The following is a 12,570-nucleotide window of genomic DNA, read 5'->3' as shown; positions in this document are numbered from 1 at the left end:
CATTTTGAATATCATACTGTAAAAATGGTAGGCCCTAATTATCTTGAATGTAATCCTCGCTTTCCCGATTTGGACATTTACTTTGTTTTTAAGTTTAAAATTTTGTAAAAGAACATATTTGCCTGTTTTTATTTTCATGGCAGCTGTGTTGATCATGAAACTTGAGAAAAATAATGTTCTGCGAAATTCCCACTTATATAGTAATGTGATGTCTTTAGTGGGGCATGCACCTTGAGCTTTCAAAGTAACCATCAACTTCATCAAGTGATTTTAAACATGACCCACTTCACACTACCCCACCTCACATCACAGATTATTTTCTTTGCTCTGAGGGAGAAACATGTCTTTTTGTTGGGTTGCTTAATGTAAATAGTCACTTCATACACTTGTGCATCTGTATCTCCCAGCATTCACCTAATGGCCATAGTCTTTCCTAGTTTCATTAATTTTCTCCATTGATTAAGTAAAATTAAAGAGGACACAACGTGTAACACCTTCATAATCAGGGTCACATTTCCTGACATACATCTTTGCTTACTTCTTATGTAATGCTGTACCCAGTGGCTATTGGTTCCCTTTTCCACATGAAGTCTATAATCACATTAGTTAGGTGTAGGCACCCTATACTAAAAGATGTAATAAACCACCAGAAGCAGATACAAACTAAAGATAAAACAATGTCACTGAAAGTCTGAAAATGTTGGAATCAATAAGAATAGACGCTAAAACCAATTAGAAATTTGGGAAACTAAAAAAAAAAAAAAAAAAAAATCATGTTAATTAAGCACCTTATATTTCATGATGTATTTCGCACTTTCTATAAATGTGAGAGAAAGAGACACAAGTTGTTGAAATTGCCAAAGGTATAATTCCATTTTATTGCACTGCTTCCAGAGAGTGATCATTAATTCTATTTTATTTGTTTTACTACTGCTGTTGACGACCAGCTTGTCCTACTTTCTGACAAGTTACTAATAGATAATAAAGTCAGACTTATTTTTTATTTAAGAACTCGATTTCAAATTTAAATTTTAATACACTTTTATTTCATGAATATTGCCCTTTAGATCCAATTAGCAATATTGAGTGCTACCATGGGGAGGGCATGTGTATCGAGTTTGTATACAAAAAATAACTAACTTGGGTCACGCTCCATCACTTTCTTAGACAAAGTTTTCCAATGGCTTTTTGCATTGAGAAAATCTGTCAAAGAATTCAATTGCACTTATAGTTCTAGACCACGGTTCTAGAGTTTATGACCAAAATTGTTTCCTCATTCTTGATTTATAATTCAAGAACACACAAGAGGTGAAGCTAGTCTACAGGTAATGAAATCACAGCAGAGCCAAAATATCGTTGCAGCAAGCTACGTCGCTGCTAACCAAGACTCTGAAAAGGGTAACTTTTTAAGCAAATATCATTGTACAAAATAGAAATAGGCAAAGAACAAGCATGTAATATTCTAATTCAATTGAATCTCTATTCTTTACAAGAGCCCACATGGTTCTTTTTCAACTGCTAATTGTTACTTATCTGAAAAAGATCTCAAAAACCCTTTCAAAACCAATAAACTGTGACCTTAATATAGTTGCATTTTGCAATGCTTGTATCACTCATTAGCGCTAATTAGCCATATCAGGTGCTTATTATTCAAGTAAACTGAGGGTATTAAAGTTGACATAAAACTGTGTGCGCAGAGTGGGAGTTCAACTATAAGCACATTTTATAATTTCACATGGACAAGAATTATTTTGAAATGCACACAAGCATAGACACTAAAACCAATAAGAAATTTGGGAAACTAAAACAGAAATAATCCTGTTAGTCAATCAAAGTTGACATAAACTATGTGCAGGGTGGGAGTTCAACTAAACTTATAAGCACATTTTAAATTTCACATGAACAAGAATTATTTTGAAATGCACACAAGCAACAAATTGCAATATGTTGCACATACTTGGTAAATCTATTGTTCTAGGGAGTTAATTCAACACAATGGACAGGAAATTGACAATAGATGCATCAGAAACAAACTGATGGCATGCCAGGGTCACATTGTATGGCAATACAAAGGGTAAATAAGGCTACTGACAATCAATCTTGAGTTTCCCTGGCACATAATTGCTGAAAACAAGTGAGGTAACTTTTTCATTATACATTTGTAGATTCATTATTTTGTGACTTTCATTAGATGACAAAACATGAGTGTAAAATGCATCACATTGCGTGGCAATACAAATAATAAACAACAGGGTCATTTCAGGTTTTAAATGTCTGTGTGAATGTGTGAAGGGGTACAAAAAAAAGTATGTGCATGTGCATATTAAAACATCTAGTTTTAGTTGTAGTCTCCAGAACAGACTGCCCACACCAAGTGGTCTTCATCAAAGTCTACTCAAGCCCCCTATAGTTCACTGGAAGTAAAGTGCTAATGGGAGAAAGAGAAAACAGCGAAACTCCTACAGCGATCATCTATCAAGTTACACTTTGCATGTTACAATTGCTCTCTAATCATGCTCGAAGCTTACATTAAGAACTGTGAGATTATACTAGGTGTAGGAAGCAGGGCCTTACAAAAGTGTTCCAGCTTCCCCACTTTAAATTGATACATGTGTACCTTCCAAATGTGTGCATATTTCACACCAGTAGCTGCTAATGACTGAGGGAAAAGTACACATTTACTTTACGCTATATTAACCCACACTTTTTATGTTCCATTAGTTTTTGAATGGGCATCGGCAAAACATCATTTCATTTCTTACTGATGCTGCCTGCATACAAATTCTGTAGGATCATGGGCATTTATGGTTTATGTGGAGGGGAATCAAATATGCACACACACCCTCCAAAGACACCCCTACTTGTAAAGACTGACAAACGAGCCCTTTACATTCTTACTATCCAACCAAGACTTGACTGACTCAATCCAGCAAATGAGACATGGTCTTATACATATTTTTACATTGTTTGTAATACATTGACAGGAAAAGAGAACCATGGATGTCCACAGTTGCTGGGCATCCACCAGTGGTGGCACCACCGGGGGGTGGGGGTGCATGAGGGGGAAATGCCCCCAGTCAGAACTCTTGCAGTTTTGCTCCCTCCCCCCTGTTTCCCCCAGTAAAAACCCAAAATTATGAAAATTTTTGTGATAATTTTGTACAAAATGTGTTGATTCCCCCCCCCCCTGAAATTTGCTTTGCCCCCTCAATGCTCCCCGGAAAAAATTCCTGGTGCCACTACTGGCGTCCACAGTTATGCCACTATAAAAGTTGAAGAAAGTCAAGTCCATCCATCCATCTCTGCATCCATCCATCCAGTCAATGAGGCAGTTAATGAAGCCACCCCTTGACACAGGTGTATACTCTCAATACCTGACAGCTTTGATGCACACACAACATATTGAAGGTGACATTAAGTTGCCTATGGTGCTGTAGCTGCTATGCATGCACATGAACTTGAAACACATAATGACTTTGTGGAATGACACAAATGCATACATTTACTACTACCATACTATACACATGAACACACAGTCCACAATGTAATTGTGCAGGGGTGTACATGTACCAGGGATAAGAAATCGTTTGCAGACATGCCAACTTTGAAATCCAGTTTTCCAGACTCAGACAACCAAAAAACATATTTTGCACCCCAAAACAGCATTTTTGTGAAATTGTACTATGTCTACAAATCATGTATTATTATATCCTTTATAATGCTTTAAAATAACTCCTGCTGTCACTAATTCTTTTTAATTTTTTTAATTCAATAAAAGAATTTCAATATAATTAAAAATTTAAAAATGTTTGAAATATTTCATTCTACTCTTCTACTCACTACAAAGCTTCTACAATCCAGACTCTGCACTTCATAAACCCATTTCCATCAGACAAATGCCTCAGCTACAAAAACATACCATATTTATAAAAATTTAATTTGAAATCTAATTCCCAGCCGCCACAGGAAGTCATAAACTCTAGCGATGTATTCAGAATTTGAAATCAGACTCATCCGATTTCATATATCCTATGAAAACTTTATGCTTAAAAATAAACTGCCACACAGCAAAAGGTCTTATTATATAGACATTAAATGTGTTACAAATTTAGCTGCTAAAAGACACTTTATATTAAATTTGTATAGGTTTTAGAAAGTGACATTAGGATATTGTGCTGTATCTACATCATTGCATATTGTGACAAATTCAGGGAACAAAGTAGTTCCTCTTTGGATAATGTGATGATGGTGAGGATGTTGTCGTCAAGTGCCTCACAGTGAGGAGGAACCCGTCACCTCTCAGCCTAGAATTCCAGTTTTATCATATCCTACTTTAGGACATGATGTTGTTTCAAGGAGTAAATAGAAGCCTGCTTGCATTACTGTATCGAGTAGACTCACAGGCTCTGTCCCGGGGCTCTGATACCTGTACGATGATCTAAGATATGCCCCCAATCGCTTCGCTGGTGCTACATATATTCGAGGGGCGTCACAGAACTAAAACAGGGCTGGTTACAGTCCCAGATTATAGCATGAATATGAGCACTATTTTTTTCACAGGTCCATTTTACTAATATTTTATGTGCAGTTTCTGGGGCAGTTTCTTTAACTGTGCATATGTTTAAATATATTTTATATACATATCTTGAATCAAATCAGGCTTTTTTATTGCAGCATTAATAAATGCAAGAGTTATGATTCTGAACTGTAAAATGAATAACCTTACCTGGGACAGGTTTATTCCACAGAGAAACTGGAGTATCCATTGAAGTGTTAAATTTGGACAATTTTCAGGTCATGTATTATTAGATCTTTGAGGTTAAGTATTGGGTAAATAGGATTAAACCCACATGAATGAATTGCTGGGCCTGGGTAACTAGAGTACCACAGTTGCCATGAAAACCTCCTAATTTGGCACTAAAAGTAATTAAAAATATCAAACGAACTGGCAAATTTCTATATAAAGCACAAGATTTATGTAAATTGTTATAAAACTGACAATACTTCAGTGGGATGTCAGATGGGGCCTGATGGCACAATTGGTTTTTCCACAGAAAAAAGCTAATGGGCAAACATTTGTCCATTTTTCTCCCAATTGGGCTCATAAAGAGAAGAGCTATCAAAACTACTTTCCACAAATTGAATTGAATACATATCAACCTGATAGAGTAACTATACATTTTGTAGTATGGGCCATTTTGTTTCAGTGATCAATCAATATATTCAATTGACTTTACTCTTGTTTAGAGCTAGATTCGACATAGCAAAACAATCATTGGGCATAAACAGAGAAGATAAATACATTTTCTCTGCCATATACATTTTTGAGGTGCTCTATTTTACTCTTAATTATTTTAGAAAGTGGCTTTAAGTCCCATTCAGTAGTAGTATTAGGTCGGTTTTTAAGATTTTTCATTTTGGAGGGAAATCACATATTTTTGCATTTTTGGAAAAACCATGTGCGTAATTTGATTTCCAAAATTGTGTATTCTTAGCAGGCCTGCATTAAACATAAAAGCATGCATCTGAATAGCTTCATAATTAATTTTCTTCCCAAATTAGCACTAGATGTAGATACAAGCAAAATTAGCCTCATTGCAAATGACAAAGTTCAATAACCTCCATTCACCACTTACGGCTCTCAAGTTACGCTCATGTTGTAGGGTATTGCACAAAATGGTCACTCAATATTAGGGGTCATATATAAGTCCTTATAGTATGGCATGTTTGAGCATAGTCTATGGTTTGAGATGCTACATGTAAATTGTATAGAGAGAATGTCCACCCACATTAGAATTCAGAGTGCAATCTGCAAGTCTTACCAGTTTCATTCCTCTAAGGAGATGAGGTTAACGCGCCAGAGCAGTGGATGACTACCCTAATAGAATTATTAATAATCGTATGCTTAACCAACTGGTAATTTTACTCCTAATCTTACCATCAGCACCATCCACACATTAATAATTTCTTATACTGATGATGAGGAATAATTTTATTGCATAGCAAACTCATTGGCAGAATCGAATCACAAACAAAATTGTATTAATATTAATACTACACAATGAACAGAATTTATTGGGGTATGATTTAATCATAAGTGCAATTTTGCTCTGATATTTTATTCAACTTGAAAGGCACTATAAATGATAATATCAATTAGACGTGTACACAGCGCAAATGATTAAATTGATGGCGATACTCGGAGAGTGAATTGCTATGACATTTGAAAAGTTCAATGACACCTATGTCAAAAGCAGTTCTTTGACCAAATATGCAAATGAACAATTCAACTCTCACCTAGAGCTGTTCTTATTATTACTGAAATTATGCTAAAATAATAATCACAGGACATGATCTTACCATTATGATGAGTATAAAGGTACGTGTAAATGAATTCAGCCTTCTACACATGTACATGTAGTAGAGAATATTTGATGCTCCACCACACAACTTTCATGTAGGCTATATGAATATGAAGAGTTCAGATGGAAAAGCTGATAAACGCCTTCTTCAAACTTTTGCGTTTCAGGCAACCAACATCTGCCCTAAAATGCTTGCTTTAAAAGTTCTAATAAATATATTTTCAAAACTTTGATGAAAAACAGCACATATTTCCTAATTATGCCTTTTATATGACAAGTTATATTGACCTACATGTATATCTCAAATCAAGAAATCAAGATTTGGTTTTTGCATCTGAACTCTTGATAAATTGTTTCATCTTTGTGCCAATCCCACTTCACTGTAGATACATCCCATACATCCACATTCTTATTTATATACTTCATTAATATATTCTTGTTCATTGATTGGTTAAAAGTGGACCACATGACCAAAAATAGTTATACCATCAGTACTCCTATCCGTAAATAGTACCTCTAAGCCGTAAATAGTATTTTCAATGTCCCGGATGAGCCGTAAATAGTACCTCCAAGCCGTAAATAGTACTTTTGACCATGCCTTCCGCGTGCGCGCATTCGATGCGACGGAACAGTTCACGCACGCGAAACTGCCATAGCGTGATTTCGCGCTGCTGCAATTAGTTAGGCCGATTTTAGCCTATTCGAATTTTTTTGAAGGGCAAAATATAGGTTGTGCATAAATTCACTCAGGATAGAAACTGGAGAGTCAAAACGTCAAATAATTTTCTTTTAACCAATCAATGAACAAAGAACATATTAATGAAGTATATAAAACAAATATATACTGCCTTTATTCGAAGTTCTGGTTAAAACTATGGTCCCTCGTTGAGATAAATTAATACTATTTTCCTTCGGGGCTGCGCCCCTCAGGGAAATAGTACTATTGATCTCACCTCGGGCTCATAGTTTTAACCAGAACCTCTCATGGCAGTATATATTTGTATAAACCACATGAATAAGCTATTTTACATAAATCTTTGCTATTTTTTGCATATTTTCTTGTATAAGTGCTAAAATATCCTGACAAAATAAAACATGACAAGACTAATGCCTAATTGCCTATAAATAAACATATTTCCTCTTTTACGGGGAATCCAGGAATTGGAAATCAATTATCAAAGGCAATTTGTGAGCTATTAGAAGTGAATCCCTTCTGTGTCCATCTGTATCAGGGATGTAGAGAATCAATCCATACTGACAAATGAGTGACTGATGACCAGCACTGGCTGGCTGGCATATACTGGCACATAATGGTCACCTTGCTTTTAGCAGTGGCAGTTGGTGGGCCTTGTATTCCACAGAATTTTTGTGAAGGTCTTATTGCCTGTGACTGAGCAGCAAATTACAAACATTTTCTGCCAACAAAATAGTGCATTCTGCCTGTCCCTAGATATAGTCATCCAACGACAGGTGGGAGACAGTCTGTGTAATAACATAGACCCTGAAAGAGCTTGATATTGAGTCTGAGAGTAAATTTGATGCATTATTTTTACCTGTACTTCATGAAACTGAGAATTGAGATCATTTATCCTGAAGTTACTTTTTATAAATTTATTAATTGGTACATCCTACATCAATGACATAAATGCATTATTACTATTAGACCAGATAAACAGTCCTCAATCCACGAATGTGTGGTGATTACAATATTACTTTTAAACATGAACTTTAGCATGACAATGATAATACAGACAATTATTCCACGACACGTTTGAATATGATGCAATAACATACATGTATGTATGTACATAAACATTTGCAATATTCAAATTTTTTCTTTCAGATATGCCAACGCATGCATGGCTTTAACGAGATCTACTTTAAATGAGCAATTAATTAATGATTTCCTAATCACCCCAGACTTAAGTGAGAACAGAGGAAGTCTTATCTGCCACATGGCTTCCCCATGGACAGTCACTGACTTGGAATGACATATTACTTAGCTCGCTTTTAATCGACACACAATGGCACGTCAACTGTCAATCACTCCGTAATCCTGTAACAATCAGCTTGGTTTGCTATGTTAAGGTCTGCCTATGAGCATGGAAGAAAGAGATGAGAAGGAACCACAACGACTTCGATCGGCCAAGTTTTAATCCGCTTATCTATTGACGCATGAAAAGAAAAGCTATCAATGGTACTTACTTTCATGTATGATCCATTTACCGCGATCGATGCTTGGCAAAATCATTACTGGACAAATTTTATAACAAACCCATCCACGAACAAACAAACGCTACCCAGAAGTAAGGTTATGGAATTTCACTGATGCTCTGAACATGTATAGTAGCTTTGTTTTGGGATCTACAGTCAAACTGTTTTCTTGATCGTGTTGTGTAGAAAATGTCCTATAAAACATCGAAAAGGTAATCAAAATCGCCGTTTTTTGCTGAGTTTCATCTTTAGCAAATAAGGTAAGATTTTGGTGACTTTTTCGATGAAAAATAGATGTAAAATGTTCTTAAATAATGCACAATGTTCGGTTGAGTCCGTACATAAAACCTGTTTAATTTAATAGTTTATATGTGTATAATCGGAACTAGCTAACTCGTTTCAGTGCCAAAGACTGCCAACTCTGAGAAAAAAGTCATCAAAGTTCGGAAAATTGGGCAAAATGGAAGAAAAAGATGTAGGCCATCAATGACCGATGATCACGCCACCAAAGAAAATCATATAGGGTGCTTGCACGGAAGGTCATTAGTTCAAATCATCCTTCACACACGCTCCAGAAGACATGCAAATACATGGAATACAATACCAATCACCTATTTAACGCAGGGTATTGATCAAAGTAAATCCTCATGAATAACAATGTCAACTAAATGTCGGTAAAGGGAGTGGACAAAGTGAATGCGTTCGTTGTGGTTCCTTCTTATCTCTTTCTTCCATGCTATGAGGCTATGAGACAGATAACATTGTGTATGTAAATTATGCGAAGATTACAGCAACACAGTTATCAGAAGGTACATGTTTTCAATGCCATGGACATTGGTAAGGAATTCACAATGTATGTTGTAATGCAAATTGGCAAATACAGAAGTGATAATATGCACTTGCTGCCAATTTGGGTCAGACTTATCAACTGCCATGTATGGCTTTGATAGGAAAAAACAAAGAAATGTACAATCAATGCACTATGAAAATGGTAGTTTTTCCTCTTCATGATTTATCCAAAACATGTCTACATTGTAGCCTTACCATCCTCCTTCAATGCACATTATTTTAACATGGGCCATTTCACCTAAAGCCAAATATAGTTCTTACAGCTACATTAATGTCCATTTTGAATGGCACAAGGAAAATGTGCACAGGAAAATGTGTGTAGTGGTCCACATGACTTCCATCAGCAAATGACAATATCATACTTGCTTGATATGCACCATTTCCTTGCTCTTTGCTATATAATGGAAAGAAGAACATAAAGTACCATGCAGATCCAATTCATTGTCATAGAGACATAGACATACATGATAATTATTGTGTAGTATGAAAACAAAATCACACTTACCATGCAATGTACAATCAATTTTCCCCCTTCCCCATTGAACTACCCCATAGGACTAGTTACTCTTTTCATGGTTCAGACAAGTTATATTTACACTAAGTGTACTTTCAGCCTGAACTCTACACCTAGGGCTTATTTATCTGGGGAAGTGTTTGAAATCTAGGGTCAATAAACCCTAATGGTAGTTTAATTGTCTGTATTATTATTGGCAAAGACCTTCCATAACCCTGTAGTAGTACATGAATATGTAGCAGTCCTGAAATTAAGATCGTATTATCACCAAATAGCACATTGAAATACGATTTCAACACAATTTGAGGCTACGATTTACCTCTTAATTTAGATTTCAAGCATGGCTGTCTTGCCATAAAGAGTTGTATCCCCTTCTTTTCCTGTTACTCATTGCAGACTCTAGAACAAACCTTATTTAAGTCAAATGGAAGTGGTTTAGGGATTGTAATTATTTTTAGCATCATTATTATATTTTAGCATGTTTTGATGGAATTATGATTATTCACTTCAAGATTGAAGCACCTGCTAGTTGTACAACACCCACCCACACACACACCCTGCCACTTCCCCACACATAGACTACCCCCCCCCACACACACACACCTACACAATTAAAGGAACACAGACTAAAGCCCGATCCTGACTCCACTTCGCAGCGCGATGCGATGCTGCGATGAAATTAAAATGTACATTTTAATTTCATCGCTACATGATGTTGTGATGTTTTAAAAGCATGTGGGTCTGCATCTCCTTTTAAGGTCATTCTACCGACCTTGATTTTCCAGCAGCCAATCAGAAGTGAGCACGGCTGTGATATCGCAGCACGATGCTAAAAAGTTGAACATTGTTCAACTCCATCGCGGACTGAAATTTCCACCGCGCGATGATAATTTTCAACGCTGAGCTCGTAAAATCCTGGCTCAGATTACAGTTTTTAGCTGCGGGGAGCAGCTCTATAAGTCACCATGTCTCTCCGCCTGTTAGTCCGTTAGTCCGTCCGTCTGTTAGTAACAAACGCTAAAAAATGCTGTTACGTCTACATTGTTTGTCGTCGATGGCTATGATACTTGGTGAGGGGAGGGCCTATACCGCCCCATACTGGAAAAGAGTTTCATTCCCAAATTTGGGAAAATTAGGGAAATTGAGGGAAATTAAGGGAAATTGAAGAGAATTAAGGAAATTGGGATTTTTTTAAAGAGAATTAAGGAAATTGAATTTTTTTTTCTTTTTTTCCAAATTTTTTTTCTTGAAATTTTTTTTTTTTCCGAAATGTTTTTTTTTCCGAATTTTTTTTTCCCAAATTTTTTTTTCCAAATTTTTTTTTTTCCAAATTTTTTTTTTTCCCGAAATTTTTTTTTTCCAACATTTTTTTTTTCCGAATTTTTTTTATTTCTTTGTTTTCAAAATTGAATTCCTTGTCCCGCAGCGACCGCTACGGATCCGACGGTACTTGTTATAGCATCAAGCAGCATCGCATCGCGCTGCGATGTGGAGTCAGGACCGGGCTTAACACAAAACACAGAAACATAAAAAAAAATACCATACAAGCATATTTATATATAAATGCCTCTAAATGAGATTTTTTTTAACAAAAAAAATTACATTAGTTTGGTCTAACAATAATACTCGTAGGTACAGCAACCTGTATCAGTATTGTAGTTGCTCGAACTCCAAATAATGTTTTTGTGGAGGGTGTGTGTCTTTTGTCAAAAAAACACTACTATAGAGGCATACATTATATAATTATGTTTGTAGATGAAAATCTATGGTAGTGTACAATACAATGCACATAAAATGCAAGAAAACAAACACATAGACTTGCAAGTTGTAATAATGTTAGCCTACAGGAACAAATGACCAAAAACTGACAAAAAAAAACCTGTCCCAGAATTTGCGTTTTGGAGAATTTGATTTTTTAATTTGGCTAAAATCCTGTAAAATCAAGTGTTTTGGACCAAAATTGATCAATTTTGGCTGAACATTTTTAGAAAATGTGTTTGCAAAATACCTTCAGATTTTGGTGACATTTTAGGGTAATTTAGTCTCCAGAAAAAAAATGTCTGATCAACCTTACTTGAATAGAACAGATTCTTTTTTCTTTTCTTTTTTTTGTCGCCTAATGACCAAATGTGAAAGTAATGAGTACTGTATAAGTGAAAAAAAGGAGGGTTTTGTTTTCGCTAATTTCGCGCTTAGAGCTCCAACCGCGAAAATAACACCTCGCTAATGTATGCAATAATGTATTACAAGTATAGGGAAGGACTGGGCAATCATGAAAATAACATTAGCGAAAATGTGTCTCTGATTCCAAATCGCGAAAATAACTGTACGCAAAAATTACCACTTATACAGTAGATCGGTAACTAAGCGAACCTTGCAATTCTTGTTCATTTTTCAAAACTGTTTTTTACCACAAACACACTACTGGCTGCTGATTTGCTTCTTGAAAAATAAAAAAACACTAATAAAAAAAAAAAAAATGTATCCAAGGCGTCTTGATGGCAATCAGCCATTCCTATCTTACCTTCTGTACTAAGCCCTGGGCTCGATGTGAATTTGGCAACATCTACAATTTTTACAGCAAACTGTTGACCTGTTTCTCTGTGAATACATCTTCTTACTTCACTGAAT

The 12,570-nt window shown here is 35.7% G+C and overlaps 1 protein-coding gene across 1 annotated transcript in view; it reads right to left on the bottom strand.

Annotated features, from left to right (window-relative positions):
* The window catches only part of LOC140155073 (peripheral plasma membrane protein CASK-like), a 277,597-nt gene extending 265,027 nt beyond the window's left edge, over nucleotides 1-12,570 (bottom strand). Inside the window, 1 exon segment of the mRNA XM_072177760.1 lies at nucleotides 12,464-12,570. The gene's annotated coding sequence lies outside the window, so the exon portion shown is untranslated.

This window comes from Amphiura filiformis, chromosome 6 (genome assembly GCF_039555335.1).
Source record: "Amphiura filiformis chromosome 6, Afil_fr2py, whole genome shotgun sequence".
In the NCBI taxonomy this organism is placed as follows: domain Eukaryota; kingdom Metazoa; phylum Echinodermata; class Ophiuroidea; order Amphilepidida; family Amphiuridae; genus Amphiura; species Amphiura filiformis.
Note: the sequence above shows the minus strand (reverse complement) of the source record. Positions and strands in the feature narration are given on the sequence as shown.